Below are 21,026 nucleotides of genomic sequence, written 5' to 3'. Positions count from 1 at the left end.
GCTCTTCTCCTGGATCCCGCCAAACGACATTGTTTAGTTGACGGGACCCGGAGAAGGCCAACTCTGTGAGACCTAACCGGTCGCTGGGATTCGTGCGGCAGAAGGCGGTCCCAGAGATATTCTGGGCCGATGCCATGAAGGGCTTTATAGGTCATAACCAACACTTTGAATTGTGACCGGAAATTGACCGGCAACCAATGCAGACTGCGGAGTGTTGGTGTAACATGGGCATACCTTGGGAATGTCCCATGTATAGCTAAAGTAAGATTCAATTCTGTATGTTCCTTCTGGATATGAGAGACAGTGTGGCCACTTCTGCCTGGGAATTATGGTCATCTATTGTCTTTTCAAAGTGTGTGTTTTATTCTGCATGCCCACAGGCCTCACTGAAGCCTCGGATGGTGAAAAAACATTCCAACTGCCAAACCAGAGGTTTGGAAAAACACACTGATCCTATCTGATCCTCAATTTGAAGATCTGAAGTATTTTTCCCATAATCTGTCTAGGACAGTGATGGCGAACCTATGGCATGCATGCTGGAGCCATATCAAAGGGCACGTGGGGTGTTGCCCTATGTCAGCTCCGGCAGGCATGTGGGCAGCTGGTTTTAGGTCTTGGGGAAGGCTGTTTTGCCCTCTGGAAGATTCATGGAAGCTTCCTGAAGCCCCGGAGTGCAAAAAATGTCCCGACAGGCAAAGCGGAAGTTCAGGGAAATGGACTTCCGGTTTGCTCATTGTGCTGTTTTTCACATTCCGGGGTTTCAGGAAACGCCTTCGGAGTGCGAAAAACAGCACAATGGGCAAACCGGAAGTGCGTTTTTCCAAAACCTTCAGTTTGGCAGTTGGAATGTTTTTTCACCATCCGAGGCTTCAGTGAGACCTGTGGACATGTGCGGGGCTAGGGGGCTTGTGTGCATGCACATCAGAAGCATAGGGGAGTTGCACATGTGTGGTAAGGAGGTAATGTGTGTGGGCATGTGTGTGTGTGTGTGCATGCAAGCACACCCTTTTGACACACGAACTAAAAAAGGTTTCCCATCACTGGTCTAGGACATCTTTTCTCCAGCTAGGCAACTTTAAGATAGGTGGATTTCTATGCCAAAATTCCTCCATCAGCAGCTTTCCTTGCTGCCAAGGTGCCAAAATGCTGGTCTAAGGTAACCCATCCAGATGTTTATGTTTGATTCTTCCCGCCCTCAGAGGAAACTTCAAGACACAGGTTGTCCTCGATTTACAATCATTAGTTTAGTGAGCATTCAGTTACAATGGTGCTGAAAAAGTGACTTTATGAGTAATTTTCACACTTACTACCATGGCAGCATCCCTATGGTTATGTGATCAAAATTCGGATGCTTGACAATTGATTCATATGTATGATGGTTGCAGTGGGATCATGTGAGTACCGTTGGCAATTTCCTGACGAGCAAAGTCAATGTGGGGAAGACGGAAAGGGGGCTCAACCGAGGCTGGTGGGGGGAGGGGGTGGCCTCATCCCCTTCTCACCCCTCCAAACCCCCACCCCCCTCTTGTCCCCACCCCTCACTTCCTGTGGCTTTGCCAGGATGGCAGCGGCAGCAGCGCTGAGGCACACGGGCAGGTCTTGGAGCAGCTGCGCTACTGGCATGCTCGTCTCCCGAGGGGTATCTTTTCTGAGGCAGGGAGGGGACAAACAGGAGGGTTGGGCGGGCAAGGGCCATCTTCTTTGAGGAGTGGGGGGAGAAAAAGGGGAAAATCCCTTATGCCGTCTGTTTCCTCAACCTCAATTGCTTTAAAGTAAGGTGACAAGACGTCCCATTTTTTAAAAAACACCGCGGGATGCAGGACAAATACTCAAAAGCAGGAGTGTCCCGCCAAAAGCAGTACGTCTGGTCACCTTATTGAAGGAGTAAGCTCATTAAAAACTGATGTGAACCAATAAGTAATCATACAGAGATTGAATAGCAAAGAGGTGTTCTATTTCGATATATGGGAATGTCCTGAACATTGGGGGGAAATGTTATTTAGTAATAAGAAAATGCACACAGAATAATTTACATAATAATTACATAATTTGCAGTCACCCACCTGTTAGGTATTATGTAGCAAGATGATGACGTTCCCAATTTGAAATATTTAGAACTAAATCATAATTTCTGAACTAATTGATGTTTACTGTATTACTGGTAATAGCAATAATAATCATTTATAAATTAATTTATTTATAATCTTATAAATCATCAGCTAATACTTTGATTTTTCAAGAAGCTTGTTTTAGAGGACATTCTTAGGAAGGAAATGGACAGGTAGCAATTTGTTCTTTAGCTATAAAAGCTTCACGGATAAGGTGAAATCCAGATCAAGTGCCTGCTGCATAAATCAGAATTTAAATATTTAAAAAGTATTAAGAACATATTTAAATACCTCTAGTTAAATTAATGACTACACTAAGCCAGTCCAATTAATTTCAACAGGACTTTTGGTAGATAACTGGCTATGAAAGAGGTGGGCTGCTACCAGCTCATACCAGTTCTCCAGAACCAGGTGTTAATTTTCTGAGAAGTTTGAAGAACTGAGCTTCTCTGGAATTGCCCAAGATTTTTATAGTACTTTTCTTCCTGGGGCTTGACTTTCTTAAAGATTGTTAAAGGGTTGTTTTAAGCTTGGCTGGAACAGCTATGAGGGTTATCCGGAAAGTAAGGTTACAGGGCACGTAGCTCTCAAAGGGAATGTTCGCAGAAGAAGTTGATATTACTATTGTGTAGCGGGAAGCCAGTAGAAGAGAATGAGCAGTGCCAGTGATCAGTAGATCATCAACTGACATTGTGGGGAAGGTTAAAGAAGAGCGTCCTCATTCCGTTTCCCTCCAAGTGCGAAGTGCACACTGTAATACGCTACCTGAATGCTAAGGGCATGAACATTGCTGTGATGGGAGCCCAAGATTTGTGCATGAGAAGTGCCCAAGATTTTTCTCACTGACTGCTGAGTTTTGAATTTTTGGGCTGAAGGAGAATGGGTATTACACCATTGCATTGATTGACACTTGCTCTCTGGGGTATGGTGATAAGCCCAAATTTCATCTCCTGTCACTATACAGTCGAAAAAGGCCTTGCCTTCAATCTCGATATGGTCAAGACATTCTCAGGCAGCACTGACTTTGTCTATTTTGTGCACTTCAGTAAGCATCTTGGGCACCCATCGCAGCAGCATTCATGTCCTTAGCATTCAGGTAGCGTATTACAGCTCGCACTTCACACTTGGAGAAAAACAGAATAAGGACGCTCATCTCTAGTCTTCACCACAACCCCAGTCGATGAGCTATTGACCACTGCCACTGCTACCGTGTTTCCCCGATAGTAAGACCCCCCCGATTGTAAGACATATGGGGGGTTTCAGGGGGGTCGGCTTATATAAGCCATATCCCGAAAGTAAGACATATGTCTTACTTTCGGGGAAACACGGTATAAACGGTATTGCGGGGGGGGGGCGATGACATTGCTTCCAAGCTCCCCGCGCGCCCCTCGCCTTCGCTCGCCGCGGCCTCTTCCACCGCCTCTTCCCCTGCCGAAGCTCAGCTGCAAGCGGCCAGCGAGGCCGCTTGCAGCTTCGCTCGCCTTCCAAGCTCCCTGCGCGCCTTCGCATTCTCCCCGCGCGCCTTCGCCTTCCAAGCTCCCCGCGCACATTGCTTCCAAGCTCCCCCCGCGCCTTCGCTCGCCTTCGCTCGCCACCGCCTCTTCCCCTGCCGAAGCTCAGCTGCAAGCGGCCAGCGAGGCCGATCGGCTCCGAGGCGAGCGGCCGGAGCTGCGCCCTCCTTCGCCCGCCTCCTTTCCGCTCGCCTCGGAGCCGCTTGCAGCTGAGCCTCGGCAGGGGAAGAGGCGGTGGCGCCGCGGCGAGCGAAGGCGAGGGGCGCGCAGGGAACTGCCGGAAAGGAGGCGGGCGAAGGAGGGCACAGCGGCGGCCGCTCACCCTTTTTGACTGCCCATCCACCCCTTGACCTGCCTTTAGCCAGCCAGCCGAGCGTCCGTGTCGCCGCGGAGTTGGCCTCCCCTGCCGAGAAACATTGCCGGGAGCGGCGAGGGGATGCTCCCCGCAACCCGCCGAACGTCGAGGTCGGCGCCCGCCTCCTTTCCGGCAGCTCCCCGCGCCCGAAGACGAGCCGGCCCCGGTGCCCGGGACAATGTAAGACATACCCCCAAAGTAAGACACAGTGGGGCTTTTGGGGGTAAAAAGATAGTAAGACACTGCCTTACTATCGGGGAAACATGGTAGTTCTCTTCCGCTGGCTTCCCGCTACACGATAATAATGCCAACTTTCCCCATGAACATTCCTCATGAGAGCTACGTGCCTTATAACCTTACTTTCCAGATAACCCTCATACAATAACCCTTGAATATTAGATAAATCTACATAAGGGCTTTATTTATGTATGTATGTATTTATTTATTTATTAGATTTGTATGCTGCCCCTCTCCGTAGACTCGGGGCGGCTAACAACAATAATAAAACAACATGTAACAAATCTAATATTTAAAATAATTTTAAAAACCCTTATTTACAAAACCAAACATACACACAAGCATACCATGCATAAATTGTATAGGCCTAGCGGGAAGGGAATATCTCAGTTCCCCCATGCCTGACGACAAAGGTGGGTTGTGAGGAGCTTACGAAAGGCAAGAAGGGTGGGGGCAATTCTGATCTCTGGGGGGAGTTGGTTCCAGAGGGTTGGGGCCGCCACAGGCTCTTCCCCTGGGTCCCGCCAAACGACATTGTTTAGTCGACGGGACCCAGAGAAGGCCAAGTCTGTGGGACCTAACTGGTTGCTGGGATTCATGGGGCAGAAGGCGGTCACTTATATTAGATCACTTGTTTATAACGCAATTGTTCTACAGTAATTACTGAAAGTTTAAAAGTTTAAAGAAGAAGAAACTTGTTTAATAGGTGGTTAATCAACTTGGAGAAAGAGGCCAAGACAGGAAAAAAAATCTGTCATTTCTTCTTTACAATGTTCTTGGAAGGAAATGTTGATGTAACGAGTTTTGTTTTTTTTTAAACCTTATATAAGGAAGGTGAATAATTTAATCAGGTAATGATGAATTCAGGTTACACTTTATGTCAGGTTCACTGGATGTCTGCCATGTTTGTACTGAAGCCAAGAATGAAGTATGGCCTTTTACTTTAAAAAAAATCTACAAACCCCAGAAAGCTGATATGATATTTTTATGTTCTTCAAAACATGTTTTAGACAGCATATTATCAACTGATCATTGTGTAACATGTAACTTTTGGAAGATATAAAAAATTTTGAGGACAGAAACAAAATATTTTCTCTTCATTTCAATGGGTTTTTTCTTTTTTCCTTCTATTCAATCTTGTCACAGATTTCTTGACAAGGTTAATTTTGCCATTCTCTCTTTCTTAGGACTGAGAGAAAGTGACTGGCCCAAGATCACTAGTTAGGTTTGAGCCTAAGGAAAGTTATCAGGCATCTGCCAAAACTAAACTCTATTTTAATTGATCCACTTCTGAATGCTGATATAGAAAATGACAATTATAAACCCACAGTTTACACTAAGTTCAGAGTGGCATCTATTTCCCACTATTACATCTCAATTTGTATCTAACAATTGGCTTAACTTCCTCAATTGTTACTTTCTAAAATCAGTTTTTTTTGCCAAATGGAATTACAGTTTCCTTATGTTTTGAAGAACATTTTACGATTAATAATGGACTCTTTTAATTAATCCATACAACACTTTTAGGAATATCAGTCTCATCTTGTATCCTTAAAATTTAATCCCTGGATAGTTCAGTGGATTTCAAGCTGGCTGAAGCGTAGACATCAGAGAGTTATTGTTAATGGCGAGTATTCTGAGCAGAGACAGGTTACAAGTGGTGTGCCACAAGGGTCTGTTCTGGGTCCTATTCTTTTTAATATGTTTGTGAGTGACATAGGGGAAGGTTTGGTAGGGAAGGTTTGCCTATTTGCCGATGACTCTAAAGTGTGATATAGGGTTGATATTCCTGGAGGGGTCTGTAATATGGTAAATGATTTAGCTTTACTGGATAAATGGTCAAAGCAATGGAAACTGCAGTTTAATGTTTCCAAATGTAAAATAATGCACTTGGGGAAAAGGAATCCTCAATCTGAGTATTGCATTGGCAGTTCTGTGTTAGCAAAAACTTTAGAAGAGAAGGATTTAGGGGTAGTGATTTCTGACAGCCTCAAAATGGTTGAACAGTGCAGTCAGGCGGTAGGGAAAGCAAGTAGGATGCTTGGCTGCATAGCTAGAGGTATAACAAGCAGGAAGAGGGAGATTATAGAGCGCTGGTGAGACCACATTTGGAATACTGTGTTCAGTTCTGGAGACCTCACCTACAAAAAGATATTAACAAAATTGAACGGGTCCAAAGACGGGCTACAAGAATGGTGGAAGGTCTTAAGCATAAAACGTATCAGGGAAGGCTTAATGAACTCAATCTGTATAGTCTGGAGGACAGAAGGAAAAGGGGGGACATGATCGAAACATTTAAATATGTTAAAGGGTTAAATAAGGTTAAGGAGGGAAGTGTTTTTTAATAGGAAAGTGAACACAAGAACAAGGGGACACAATCTGAAGTTAGTTGGGGGAAAGATCAAAAGCAACATGAGAAAATATTATTTTACTGAAAGAGTAGTAGATCCTTGGAACAAACTTCCAGCAGACGTGGTTGGTAAATCCACAGTAATTGAATTTAAACATGCCTGGGATAAACATATATCCATTGTAAGATAAAATACAGGAAATAGTATAAGGGCAGACTAGATGGACCATGAGGTCTTTTTCTGCCGTCAGTCTTCTATGTTTCTATTAGATTTTACCTCCCATACTAAATACAGTAACAGAACAGCAATATAAACTATAATAAACTATAACTATAATATAGACATTTTTTTTAAAAGGTTCTGAGGTTTATTTCATCCCTTTTCACCCTCAATTTTGTTTCTCCTTTGCCCTGGATATCAGGGTTAGAGTACCCAAAGGGAGGAAAGTCTCCCATTGTTCCTCAATTGGTTCCTCAATTGTCTAGGAAGAAGCAGGAGGAAACCTGAAGAATGGGATTTGAGGAATGGGAACAAGTATAAACTAATAGTATTTTTCCTACCTCAAGAAACCATGGGTAGGAGAGAGTGGATCTAAATGATACAGAGTTTCTCCAATTTAATATTGGAAAATTTGGTAATCACTAAGATATGACCAAGCTGAGTTCGAGAGACAAGTCAAATATGTCATCAGTCGTGAATCCCTTCACACCCACAAAAAATCTAATTCCAGCGCACCTTAAATTCCTTCTACTCTTATCTCCCGCTAATTTCCCTTGGCTATTAGTAGTTCAGATTCTTGCATAGAGATTAAGTGTGCAATAAATATCTACACCCACTTGAACTGTCTACATCTCTTGTTTTCCTGGCAGTTGACATTAATGTACACCTAAGTTTTGATGTCCTCCCACCCCCAATGATGTTGCCCACACATTTCTAACTGCTGTGCCGGTGTGCTGCTCCAAGAATGGCATATGTGGGCTACATGGGGAGAAGATTAGTTTAGGGGCATAGCACGTAAGTAAACAAGTGAAAAAATATAGAGAGCTAAATTTAAACAAGATGAAAACTAACAGGCAATTACAGTGAAGGTTTTGGCTCAGTTTGTGATCTGCCACCAAATTGCCTCACCTTGCCTTGAGCTCTATCAATTCGGTAAGAACTAAAAGCCTAGTCCTACATCGCAGGGTGCAGATTAGCTTGTCTAGGTGGGGAATCAATTGACCAGTTCACTATGGAAACATTGGAGGCAAGATTCATTTTGAGAATGAATAATACAGTTAAGGGAAAAAAATGGTTATATGGAGTTACTTTTGGCAATAACTTTGTATTTTCAGTAGTGTACCACACCCACAGAACAGAGCTAATCAATAGTAGCATAGTAGAAGAAGTAACCTCATACAGGACCAGAGGTGCGTTTCTCCTGGCATGGGAGAAAGCAAACGGGCACAAGGTAAGTTAGAACACACACCTGTACAGGACATATTGAAACAAACTGCATTGGCTTATAACTTGCTGTCTCATAGTTAGTATATATTTAGCACATGCTTTTCCATGCAAGAAGAAACAAATTCTATTATTAACATCGGGGGGAGGGATTTTTTTACATTTTGCTACCGGTGCACATCGTAACTTTTCGTATCCACGTACACGATTTTACTACCGCGCATGCTCAGAGGGACAATTTTACTCCTGCGTATGCTTAGAGAGCCCCAAAATTGCCGAAAATTACCCCCCAAATGGTGGCCCACACAGACTGGCACAGACAGCACCAAAGCCATCACACCTAAATTACATCATTGGTGGGCTACTACTGGAGCGCCCGCACTGAACTGGACCAGTAGCAACCCATCTCTGTTAACATCTCAAGCAGTGAATGGCTGCAATTTATTTTACTACCACACTGTGGGCGTGGCTTGTTTTGTGGGAGTGACTTGCAGGTCATGTGACCAGGGGTGGCTTAAAGGTCATGTGACTGGCTCTCCATGCTTCAAAGAGAGACAATTTCCCTATCTATTTACTATTACTGGACATCCAAAATGTACTGTTTAATTCTATGTATATATGCCATATGTCTACATACATATTACACACAGGCACACAAAAATATACATTATCTACTATATAAACTGTATTTGTATGTATACATACACACACATGCACAACTCTTCTAAAAATATACACATTCAACCTCATTTACTCCGATAGGAAAAACATACCCAGAGCCCAGAAGGGAAAAAAATTCAAAATTTTTCTACTGGCTCTGCGTACCTGACCATACCCATAGGAACCCATCTCTAATCTCAAGGTAAGGTATGAAATTTTGTCTGGAAAACTACTTGGAAATTACTACATACCAGTTATTCAGATAGTTTGAATTACATTAATCAGCATTCTCTTTACACCTCATAAAGATATATGAGGATGATGTGTCTTATTCATCTGGAAGGCTGCCGTAAACAATATAACATTATATAACAATATAGCTTTGACAGGGTATTATCTGATTAACAATAAATTATCTCCCCAGGTTCCATCTCTTAGGGATTTACAAGCCATGGAAACACTGCCCTTTCTTGCATGAAGAACAGTGTTGTTCTTGCAACCAATGAAGTAATCCACATGCAAGACAACAAACTCTATCAGTAAGTTAATTTAATTCCTCTAACACCAGACTCTTTCCAATATATCAGCTTGCAAACACATGAAGGGTGATCACAGACTCACAGAGCTTAAATGGGGCAGCACCAACTAAGAGGGAAACATTTTTTCTACTTTATACTACAATCTGAAGTTAGTTGGGGGAAAGATCAAAAGCAACGTGAGAAAATATTATTTCACTGAAAGAGTAGTAGATCCTTGGAACAAACTTCCAGCAGACGTGGTTGGTAAATCCACAGTAACTGAATTTAAACATGCTTGGGATAAACATATATCCATTGTAAGATAAAATACAGGTTGGTAAATCCACAGTAACTGAATTTAAACATGCCTGGGATAAACATATATCCATTGTAGGATAAAACACAGGAAATAGTATAAGGGCAGACTAGATGGACCATGAGGTATTTTTCTGCCGTCAGTCTTCTATGTTTCTATGTTTCTCAATGAGTTACATGACAATACTTTCTGAATGAACTGTAACAATGAGCTTAAACAGGACTAACTTTGAAAACAGTCTCAGATTTGCAATTGACACAGAGCTATAGTACAGAAAGTAATTGGGATGGATTGTATGGAAAATACACATACAAATCTGGATCATATGGAAAATACAAATTTTGAATGTTCTGACTCACTGTTCCTGCGCTTTTAGGCACAAGCTGTTTATATCATACTTAATAAATATAGTACTTGGATTGTCAAAGAACTATTATCTCAGTAGGGAAATTCGTTTATTGGTGAATCAAATTCCTTCTCCTCTCAGATGTAGGATTCCATTTGTCCAACACTCACAAAATTAATGAAGATCTTCTAATTAGAATGGTAAAGAGGAGATCAGAATTGCCATACCATAAACCAATTCTAGTATGCCTGCCATCTGCAATGATTAAAAAGTGTTATTTGGCTACAGTCTAAGGAGAAGGGAGCATAAAAATTGAACAAATAAAATAAATAAATAAATAAATAAATATCCATATGCCATATATTTTATACGTGTAGGAGTGGCTATGAAGAACTAAGATTATGGGTGTATAGGAAGTGAACCTACTAATTACCATGGCTTTATTCATTATAAACTAGCAATTTGACTAATCTGGATCTGGCAAAATGATAAGGTACAAAATAAAACAAATACAGGTATCAATAACTGGCCATTAATGGCACTCCAGAGTTCTCAAGCTCAAAACCCACCTCCCTGAATAAGCTTCGAAGAATGGTTATGCTTCTAGCTATTTCCTCCTACAAAATTGCCAAGTTTGAGATTTTATATCTGAGACGCCTCAAGCTGTGGTAAACTTCAAAAATGAGGCCTAACCTGAAAGATGACACAGTGATATCCAGTTGAGTTCAGTTGAAATATTCAATTGAGTTCAATTCTTTATTTGCTGACAGCTAATGGACAGAATTTCACCAGAGTAAAGCTATAATCTTCTAACAGATATATGCTGGCAAATTCTAGGCTGAGGTTACTCTGAAAGTTTTCCTTCTCCCCTACCCAGTTCAGGACTATAAACTCTCTTGTCTTGACCCCCTCTGTGGAATGTTCTGTTTCCCTAGGAAACCATGTATTTATTTATTTATTTATTTATTTATTTATTTATTTATTTATTAATCAGATTTGTATGCCACCCCTCTCCACAGACTCGGGGCGGCTCACAGCAATAATAATACAATGTAAACAAATGCAATATTTAAGTTTAAGTTAATTTAAAACCCCAATTTAAAAATCAATCATACATACTAACATACCATACATAAATTTTATAAGCCTAGGGGGAGGGAAAGTCTCAATTCCCCCGTGCCTGACGACAGAGATGGGTTTTAAGGAGCTTACGAAAGGCAAGGAGGGTGGGGGCAACTCTGATATCTGGGGGAGTTGGTTCCAAAGGGTCAGGGCCGCCACAGAGAAGGCTCTTCCCCTGGGTCCCGCCAAACGACATTGTTTAGTTGACGGGACCCGGAGAAGGCCAACTCTGTGGGACCTAACTGGTCGCTGGGATTCGTGCGGCAGAAGGTGGTCCCGGAGATATTCTGGTCCGGTGCCATGAAGGGCTTTATAGGTCATAACCAACACTTTGAATTGTGACCGGAAACTGATCGGCAACCAATGCAGACTGCGGAGTGTTGGTGTGACATGGGCGTATTTAGGGAAGCCCATGATAGCTCTCGCAGCTGCTGACATTGCTGTGACATTGCTGACATTCTCTCCAGGGTTGAGTTTTAACTTGCCTCTCTGCCAGTTTGCTTCCTCCTGTGCCTTGTGGCCGCGCAGGTGTATGCACACATCGGAAAAAATGCCCCACCCCACCCAAAAAAAGCCAAAAACAAGATGGTGAGTGCATGAACAATGTTAGAAATTCAACTTCTGTGCATGTTCAGAAGAAAAAAGAAATTTAATTTAAAACAATTTTTTTTAAAATTAAAAAAATTAAAAAGAAGGCGGGGCCCATGGACTGGCACCGACTGAACCGGTTCCGTGATGTCATCATGATGTCACCAGCAGGTCGCTACCAGTTTGAGCGAACCAGTCCACCTCTGATTCTCACCCATTCCTTCTCCAGCTGCACATGCCATAACACCAATTCATCTAGCATAAAAATTGTATAATATATCTAGATGAAATTAGATTGGGGAAGACTTTCCCATTCTTTCTGTCACACTCACTGGTCAGGAGTTAGTACATCCTGAGATATTACAATGCAGGAATATGGTCTGTAACCATGGTAATGGATGATGTAAGCAATGGTGTGTAATCATAGGTTTACTAATTGTGTTGCAACCTGATTGGTTGGGAACCATATAAAGGAAAGATGCACCCTTGCATGGGTGTGGTAGTTGTAATAATTGTGGTAATTGTAGTAGTTGTGGAAGTTATGTAGTAGTTACATGTAGTTGTATGTTAATATTATAGATGGTTTGTTATATTGGTTAACAGTTAAAGTGTTTATAACATAGAGCAAAAGTGATAGTTTATTTAAAGAAACACTTTTTGCTACGAAGAACAGTAAAGTATATTTCTTACAAGAAAGCCTGTTACAGTGTTTTCTTTCTTTGAAGAATTCAGTTACTTATAGTTTTTAATCTATGGCTAGTTGGCTACCTTCTGCATTCATAACTCTTGACAATACACACACACATCAACTTGTCTAATCAACTGTAGATTGGGTTTAGAGCATCTGGAAAAAGTAGGAACAAGCTACCATGACATTTAAGAGGCCGATTAGAAGATCAGATGTTAAATGTGCTACGAGAACTGTTCCATTTCGCATGTTATGTGGAATGTAAATTTATCCACTGGCTTTCATGATACAAGGTTATTTCCATTATTTATTATTCTGTTAGTTCTATCTAATTAGTCTTTTGACATGCCCAAGAATGTGAATATACCTGTATCATGATTTGCTACTGAAATTACTGTCAACTTTAACTGGTCACTACAACACAAAAGGTCGTAAGTTCAAGTCTCTCTTAATTAGGCAAAGCTAGTCCTATGGAATTAGCATTTTGTAATAAAGGGACATCTTTCTCTGTTAAGTCTAGAGCTTTGTACCCTAGAATTATATAATTCTGTTTTGTGCTTACTGCCTGTAAAGAGAAAATTTGAATTTTATTTACGTACTTCTTTATTTAAAACATGCCATTTTTCAAGTTACTACTGAACACCGATAAAATTGACAAGCTCTAAAAATCAATGTACTATTTTTAGAACTTGCTAGTTTTCACTTTTCTATGATGTGAAGTCATCATAGTTTGGGGTAAGATATAAATTGAGAGGAGTAGCAATACATTTTGAATAAACGGGATTACAATCATGGAAATAGATGCAGAAAGAGCAAGGAGAATAATATACAGTGATCCCCCGGTTATTGCGTCCCCGACCATTGCGAACAGGGTAATTCGCGATTTTTCAACCCGGAAGTAAACTCCACCATCTGCGCATGCGTGCCCTTCCACGCATGCGTAGATGGTGGAGTTTCCCCGCCGGGCAGAGGCTTCCCTGGGTCTTCCCCCTCTTTCTCTATGTTGCTTCTTCCTCTCTCACACTCTCTTCCTCCCTCTCTCATCTCTTTCTTTCCTTCTCTCTCTTTCTCTATCTCTCCCCCTCTTGCTCTCGAGCGGCCGCCTAGCAGCTGATCTGCTCGGCAGCGCAGCAGCAGCGAGGAGCCGAAGATCTTCGGCTCCTCGCTGGTGCTGCGCTGCCGAGCAGATCAGCTGCTAGGCGGACGAAGGAACCTTCCCTGGGTCTTCCCCGCCCGGATCTTCGGCTCCTCGCTGCAGCCGTGCGCCCCTCGCCTTCGCCTCACCTGGCGGGCGAAGGAGGGCGCAGCTCCGGCCGCTCGCCTCGGAGCCGGTCTGCCTCACTGCCTCCAGTCCGCGGCAATTCCCCTCAGCACGCTGCCGGATCCAGCGGGGGAGGGGGGGAAGCGAAGGCGCGGCGATGGGCAAGGGCTGCCAGTGAGCCTTCTCCGTCCCTTTCCTGCTGCACCGGTCTGGGGCCAAGTGGGCGGGGGGCGGCCGGGACCTCGCCTGTCTCCGCCGCCCGCATCGCCCCTCCGGCGGGCCGGCCTCCCCCGCCCGCCTCTGCTGCAGCCGCCACCGCCTCCCCGACTGGCACAAAAGGGCCCCGCCCGCCCCGAAGCTTACCTTGCGGCGGGATTCCCTCCCCCCGCAGCCAAAACTAAAAGCCTGTCTCTTTTTTTTCTTGCGGCGAGCCCAAGCCGTTTCTCTCTCGACCGCAGCCGAGCTTCCCTCGGCCCCCTTTGGCCCCGTCGCCTCCTCCCCGCCTGCCTTTCCTCACCAAGCGCACGAAAAAAAAGAGAGAAGGCTTCTACCAGAAGCCGGGTTGGGGGTTCCCATGTCGGCGGGGATGTTTTAAAACACCCGCGCCACTTTCCAATGAGTCCCGAAGACAAACGCGTTTGTCTTCGGGACTCATTGGAAAGTGGCGCGGGTGTTTTAAAACATCCCCGCTGACATGGGAGGCTCCCTAGCACACCCCCAAACCCGGGTTGGGGGTTCGGGGGTGTGCTAGGGAGCCTCCCATGTCGGCGGGGATGTTTTAAAACACCCGCGCCACTTTCCAATGAGTCCCGAAGACAAACGCGTTGTCTTCGGGACTCATTGGAAAGTGGCGCGGGTGTTTTAAAACATCCCCGCCGACATGGGAGGCTCCCTAGCACACCCCCAAACCCGGGTTGGGGGTTCGGGGGTGTGCTAGGGAGCCTCCCATGTCGGCGGGGATGTTTTAAAACACCCGCGCGACTTTCCAATGAGTCCCGAAGACAAACGCGTTGTCTTCGGGACTCATTGGAAAGTGGCGCGGGTGTTTTAAAACATCCCCGCCGACATGGGAGGCTCGCTAGCACACCCCCAAACCCGGGTTGGGGGTTCGGGGGTGTGCTAGGGAGCCTCCCATGTCGGCGGGGATGTTTTAAAACACCCGCGCGACTTTCCAATGAGTCCCGAAGACAAACGCGTTGTCTTCGGGACTCATTGGAAAGTGGCGCGGGTGTTTTAAAACATCCCCGCCGACATGGGAGGCTCGCTAGCACACCCCCAAACCCGGGTTGGGGGTTCGGGGGTGTGCTAGGGAGCCTCCCATGTCGGCGGGGATGTTTTAAAACACCCGCGCCACTTTCCAATGAGTCCCGAAGACAACGCGTTTCATTGGAAAGTGGCGCGGGTGTTTTAAAACATCCCCGCTGACATGGGAGGCTCCCTAGCACACCCCCAAACCCGGGTTGGGGGTTCGGGGGTGTGCTAGGGAGCCTCCCATGTCGGCGGGGATGTTTTAAAACACCCGCGCCACTTTCCAATGAGTCCCGAAGACAAACGCGTTGTCTTCGGGACTCATTGGAAAGTGGCGCGGGTGTTTTAAAACATCCCCGCCGACATGGGAGGCTCCCTAGCACACCCCCAAACCCGGGTTGGGGGTTCGGGGGTGTGCTAGGGAGCCTCCCATGTCGGCGGGGATGTTTTAAAACACCCGCGCGACTTTCCAATGAGTCCCGAAGACAAACGCGTTGTCTTCGGGACTCATTGGAAAGTGGCGCGGGTGTTTTAAAACATCCCCGCCGACATGGGAGGCTCCCTAGCACACCCCCGAACCCACAACCCGGGTTTGGGGGTGTGCTAGGGAGCCTCCCATGTCGGCGGGGATGTTTTAAAACACCCGCGCCACTTTCCAATGAGTCCCGAAGACAACGCGTTTGTCTTCGGGACTCATTGGAAAGTCGCGCGGGTGTTTTAAAACATCCCCGCCGACATGGGAGGCTCCCTAGCACACCCCCGAACCCCCAACCCGGGTTTGGGGGTGTGCTAGGGAGCCTCCCATGTCGGCGGGGATGTTTTAAAACACCCGCGCCACTTTCCAATGAGTCCCGAAGACAACGCGTTTGTCTTCGGGACTCATTGGAAAGTGGCGCGGGTGTTTTAAAACATCCCCGCCGACATGGGAGGCTCCCTAGCACACCCCCGAACCCCCAACCCGGGTTTGGGGGTGTGCTAGCGAGCCTCCCATGTCGGCGGGGATGTTTTAAAACACCCGCGCCACTTTCCAATGAGTCCCGAAGACAACGCGTTTGTCTTCGGGACTCATTGGAAAGTCGCGCGGGTGTTTTAAAACATCCCCGCCGACATGGGAGGCTCCCTAGCACACCCCCGAACCCCCAACCCGGGTTTGGGGGTGTGCTAGGGAGCCTCCCATGTCGGCGGGGATGTTTTAAAACACCCGCGCCACTTTCCAATGAGTCCCGAAGACAAACGCATTGTCTTCGGGACTCGTTGGAAAGTGGCACGGGTGTTTTAAAACATCCCCGCCGACATGGGAGGCTCGCTAGCACACCCCCGAACCCCCAACCCGGGTTAGGGGGGTGCTAGCGAGCCCCCCATCTCGGCGGGGACGTTTTAAAACACCCGCGCCGCCCCCAAGTAAAAACACCATCTGCACATGCGCAGAAGGTGTTTTTACTTCCGCAGCGCTACTTCGCGAAAACCCGCTCGTTGCGGGGGGTCCTGGAACGGAACCCTCGCAAAGAGCGGGGGATCACTGTATTCCTTGTAGGAATTTTAGGTTAAACCATGCAAATTCACGTGGCCTGGATACAGTCACTCTTTTTGTGATGTTATGATAGGTTATAGTTCATTTGGTTCATTGCTTTTGTTTTCAGAGAAATAAAAGTCGACCAAATACAGGCAATTAATTTGGCAGAAACTATCACAACTCAAGAAACAAATGATCCTTGATGGGATCCTTGATGGTCTGAACTTGGTTGCTTGCTTGCTGAAGTTTCATTGCCTAACTAGAGATTATCATACTGGTTAATGTCTGTGAGCAATCAACCAAGTTCAAAGAGCATCAAGGCTGTTTGATGCTTAAATCCTGAATGAGCTGCCTGCCTGCCTGTCTCACAGTCATTCACACATACACATTAGTTAAATAGGAATAACAATCAGATGATTCAACTATCTTTTTCACCTTATGCCCCAAACTATAAAACAATAATTTTACATAACGTATCTACTTTGCTAATGTTTATGTTTATACCAATACCTACCACCTTGTACATGCTTGACAAATAAATAAATAAAATAAAAATAAAATAAAATAGTATAATCCCATGCTTTTAAAAATCTATCCATAAATACATGAACTAAAGCTTCTATCCATACCCATTATTGAACACAACTTTTATTCAATAAACAATGAGAATTCAATATGTTTCGTGTTATTCTGCACTTAGCATGCTATAACTTGGGCTCAAGCCTCTAATCAGTGTTATTATTGAAACGGATGTCCATGTGCCGCCTCTATGTTGGTTGAAGCAGGCAGGATTCCCTTGAGTACCATTTGTTGGGGGTCAAGGGAAATGGAGGGTCTTGCCTTCTCTTTCTGCTCAAGATCCCCATGGACAATTGGTGGGCCACTGTGTGACACAGAATGCTGGACTTGATGGGCTTTGGTCTGATTCAGCATGGCTCTTCTTATGTTCTTATGTTCTTATTATTTCTACCCCTAAGGATCAAAACTCTGTCTGGAATAACTAGGCAGACGTTTCTCTGGGAAGTCTTGCGTGAATGTTCAGTGCTATGTGGTCATTGGCTGTTAGTTTTAGAACTGCGAAGAAATCTTATCCAGACCGGTTTGGATTTGGATTGTGACCTGTTTTGTGCTCTGTTTTATTTTTGATGCCTGTGCTTGAATTATCAAGAGCAACATGTTCTCTGCAGGGATTTTCTGCAGCTTAGTGGGGAGAAATCGTAGCTCAATGACAGAACATATGTCTTGCATTCATAAAGTCCCAGGTTCAATGCATAGCTTCTGTAGCTAAAAGTGTCAGGTAGCAGCTGATGGCAGATCTTTCCATGATAACTGTTGCCAGTCAGAGTAAATAATATTAGGTGAGATGGACAAACAGTCTTAAGAAAGTTTCCCAATACTTCTTTTGTTTTGAGGTTTGTTCTGTTATTTTTCTGGGTTAATGTCAGCTAGATGGCCACATTAAAAACAATCTTATGACTTTTGGGTTCTTTTTTAACTGAACAATTATACAAAAGATATACTGGAATCTATAAACATGTATTAGACTGACAATATTTGATTAGTGGCTGGATAATTCTAGCCTGATTTGGTAGGCTTACCAAAATGGGACAGTAGGAATGCAGAGAATGTAAACAAGTATGTATTATCAACAGACACCAGGAGAGCTACAGATAAAAGAAAATATTTTCCCCCTCTTCTGTGACAGTGGCATTGAAAGAGAACATGAAGGGTATGAGAGCTGATCAGGTTTAAATTCTGAATGACTATTCAGAACTCTAGCTAAGACGTTTTCAAGTAGTGTACACATCACTACTTCTTGACATACAATAAAGATTCAGTCTTTGTGAACATTTAGTCTGGTGAACATTTTCTTTCTTGTTACTGCTATTTTATAACTAAGCACCAAGAAGTAACTTTCATTAGTAATCATGTTCTAAACAGTGAAATAGGAAGCAACTAAACTGAAACTCTACATATTTCAAATGGGATCTAATTACTGGTTTATTTATTATTCAATATTTTATAACCTAGATTAACACATACTATCCTTAAGAAAACTGAACAATAATCCAAAATCTATTTTATCTGAGGATGCAAAAAGATCTAGGAGAGAAATGAATAGTACTTGTATCACTCTGTAAAGCTTTAGCAAGAGTACACTTATAATATGGCACCCAGTTCTGCTTTAGCTAGGTCTGCCATGGCAGGACAGATAGAAAGAGGGAAAAGGGATAAAAGGCAGAGGAAAATTTAGGAAGGCAAAGTCCCCTTGCAGGGGTCTGTGAGGAGGAAAAGTAAAATAGAATAAAGGTGAATAGGAAAAGGTGCAAGGAAAAGGCTAAATATATTAACAATAACCTAGCCCCTAATTTTGGAAAGGAAAGAATTCCTTAATCTATGATTTTACTCCTTCTTTAAAGCCTGGTCAAGGAGTTCCCAGTCACTTGGGAAACGACTGAGACCGTCATAGGATTAGGCCAGAAAATGGTGCAAAGGCCTGGAGTTGCTTGGGGCCTAGAGTTGCTTGGGACTGTTAAAACGAAGCCGAATGAGAGAAATGCTAAGAAGGACAATCTCTCTTCCTAGTAAATAGTCTCAATTATGCAGAACAAAAAGCCCCGAAATAAAAATCTACAGAGGCTTAAAGCTTCGTTCAGTCACTTGGTGAGCAATTAATGCCTGATAGAAGAGGCCTGGAATTTGGTAAACAGGCAATTTCTCCTGTGTCACAAGCTATCCGGCCTTTTTCTCTCTCTCTCTCTCTCCCGAGTCTTTTGGAAAACCTGGCACGGAGTCAGAAGCCGGCTCTCCCTGGGAGGAAAATCAAGGTAAAATAACACAACAACACCAGAGCTGTAACCAGCCCTGGGGTGAGAGGCCACTGTGAGGGCTCGCACGTTCTGGCTAGGAGGAACGTTGGCAAAGGGGATCAGACTGTAACCAGACAGGATCCCTCACCAGGCTTAAGGCTTGCCTGCGAGTGGCTCCATGGCAGCCCTAACGGCTGAAGGAGACAAAAAGAGCCAGGGGGTGGGGAGGACCCAGGGCCATACCCACCAGCAGATAGAGCTGTACCAAAAGGCCACCGCACCCTACTGCTTCCTCAGGACCAATTTAAACTGATCAAAATTTGGGATTACTAACCCAATGAAGATTATTTATAAGGAGTCACAGACAAAATAGGTTGTGCTGCCACGAGGTGTCTCTGTTAGAAACGAGTCGAAAAACTGGGCCTGTGGGCGGTTCCAGCCTTTTTATACTTCTATGACTCAGACACACCTCTGACGAGCGAGTACAACCCATCCTGACTGTCGACTCCTCCCTCCAAGGAGAAATGAATTGTACTTGTACCACTCTGTAAAGCTTTAGCAAGAGTAAACTTATAATATGGCACCCAGTTTTGGTCACCATATTATAAAAAAGATGTTGTGACTCTGGAAACAGTGCATAAAAGAACAACACAGACAATTAGAGGGATAGAGGTTAAAACATATGAAGAATGGTTGCAGGAATAGGGTATTTCTAGTGAAAAAGAGGACTGGGGTGACATGATAACAGTGTTCCAATATTTGAACACTGCCAAGAAGAGGGGATCCAAAGCATCACAAGGCAAAACAAGAAACAATGGATGGAAACTAATCAAGGAGAGAAGCAACCTAGAACAAAGGAGAAATTTACTAGCAGTGAGAACCAGTGGAGCAGCTTGCCTTACGAAGTTGTGGGTGTTCCATCACTGAAGGCTTTTAAGAAGAGACTGAATTGCCATTTGTCCAGAATGTATAAGGCAGGGGTGTCAAACACATCATCACGACAGCATCACATGTTGTATCACAATGTGCAAGCTGTACTGGTTGCTAGTCAGTCTCTGAACGCAATTCAAGGTGTTGGTTATTACACGTAAAGCCCTACATGGCTTTAGGACCAGATTACCTTCAGGGTTGCCTTCTGCCACATACCTCCCCACGACCAGTAAGAACCCACAGGGTTGGCCTTCTCCTGGTCCCATCAGCCAAACAATTTTGGCTGGGGGGGTCCCCAGAGGAGAGCCTTCTTGGTGATGGCCCCGACCCTATGGAACCAACTGTTTCCAGTGATTTGTATTCTCCCTATCTAGCCAGCCTTCCAATAAGCTGTAAAGACCTGGCTGTTCTGGCAGGCTCAGGGCCATTAAATGAGGAATGTTAGTTTGAGTATGTGTGTTTTAATTGGGTTTATTAATGAATGTTTTTATTATTTTTGAATCTGTTTTTATTGTTTTAGAAATTATTTTTATTTGCTGGAAGCCACCCAGAGTTGGGCAGCATATAAATATGTTGGTTGAATGAATGAATGAATGAATTAATTAATTAATTAATTAATTAATTAATGGATTGATTAACAAACAAACAAACAAACAAACAACTCTGGTATAAGATCTCCTGGGAGTTGGACTACAAGACTTCCAAGGTAGTTTCCAACTGTTGTTGTTTTGTCAAATTTAATGAGATTTCATTAAAATCTCCTATTATTATGTGATTTCTGGCAATTTTACATAAGAACTTGCCTGAATTCTGACAATATTTCTGCACTTTTACTCATAGGATGTCTGAGCTAGCATAATTGCTTGAGGGTACAAGAGCCAAAAAAATTCTTGATCCCATCATAGCCTTTAATACTCAAACTGTGCCACTTCTACAAACAGAACTACTTAAGGTAGGACATGAAATTATTGTATAAATAAAACATAAGAAATCACACAATAACTTGATTCATACAGTATAT

General features: G+C 44.1%; 1 protein-coding gene across 6 annotated transcripts in view; it reads right to left on the bottom strand.

Moving 5' to 3' along the window:
- ESRRG (estrogen related receptor gamma) overlaps positions 1–21,026 on the bottom strand; it is a 584,956-nt gene that overhangs the window by 157,352 nt on the left and 406,578 nt on the right. The gene's annotated exons all lie outside the window — the stretch shown is intronic.

The sequence above is a fragment of the Erythrolamprus reginae genome, chromosome 1, assembly GCF_031021105.1.
Source record: "Erythrolamprus reginae isolate rEryReg1 chromosome 1, rEryReg1.hap1, whole genome shotgun sequence".
Taxonomy (NCBI): domain Eukaryota; kingdom Metazoa; phylum Chordata; class Lepidosauria; order Squamata; family Dipsadidae; genus Erythrolamprus; species Erythrolamprus reginae.
Note: the sequence above shows the minus strand (reverse complement) of the source record. Positions and strands in the feature narration are given on the sequence as shown.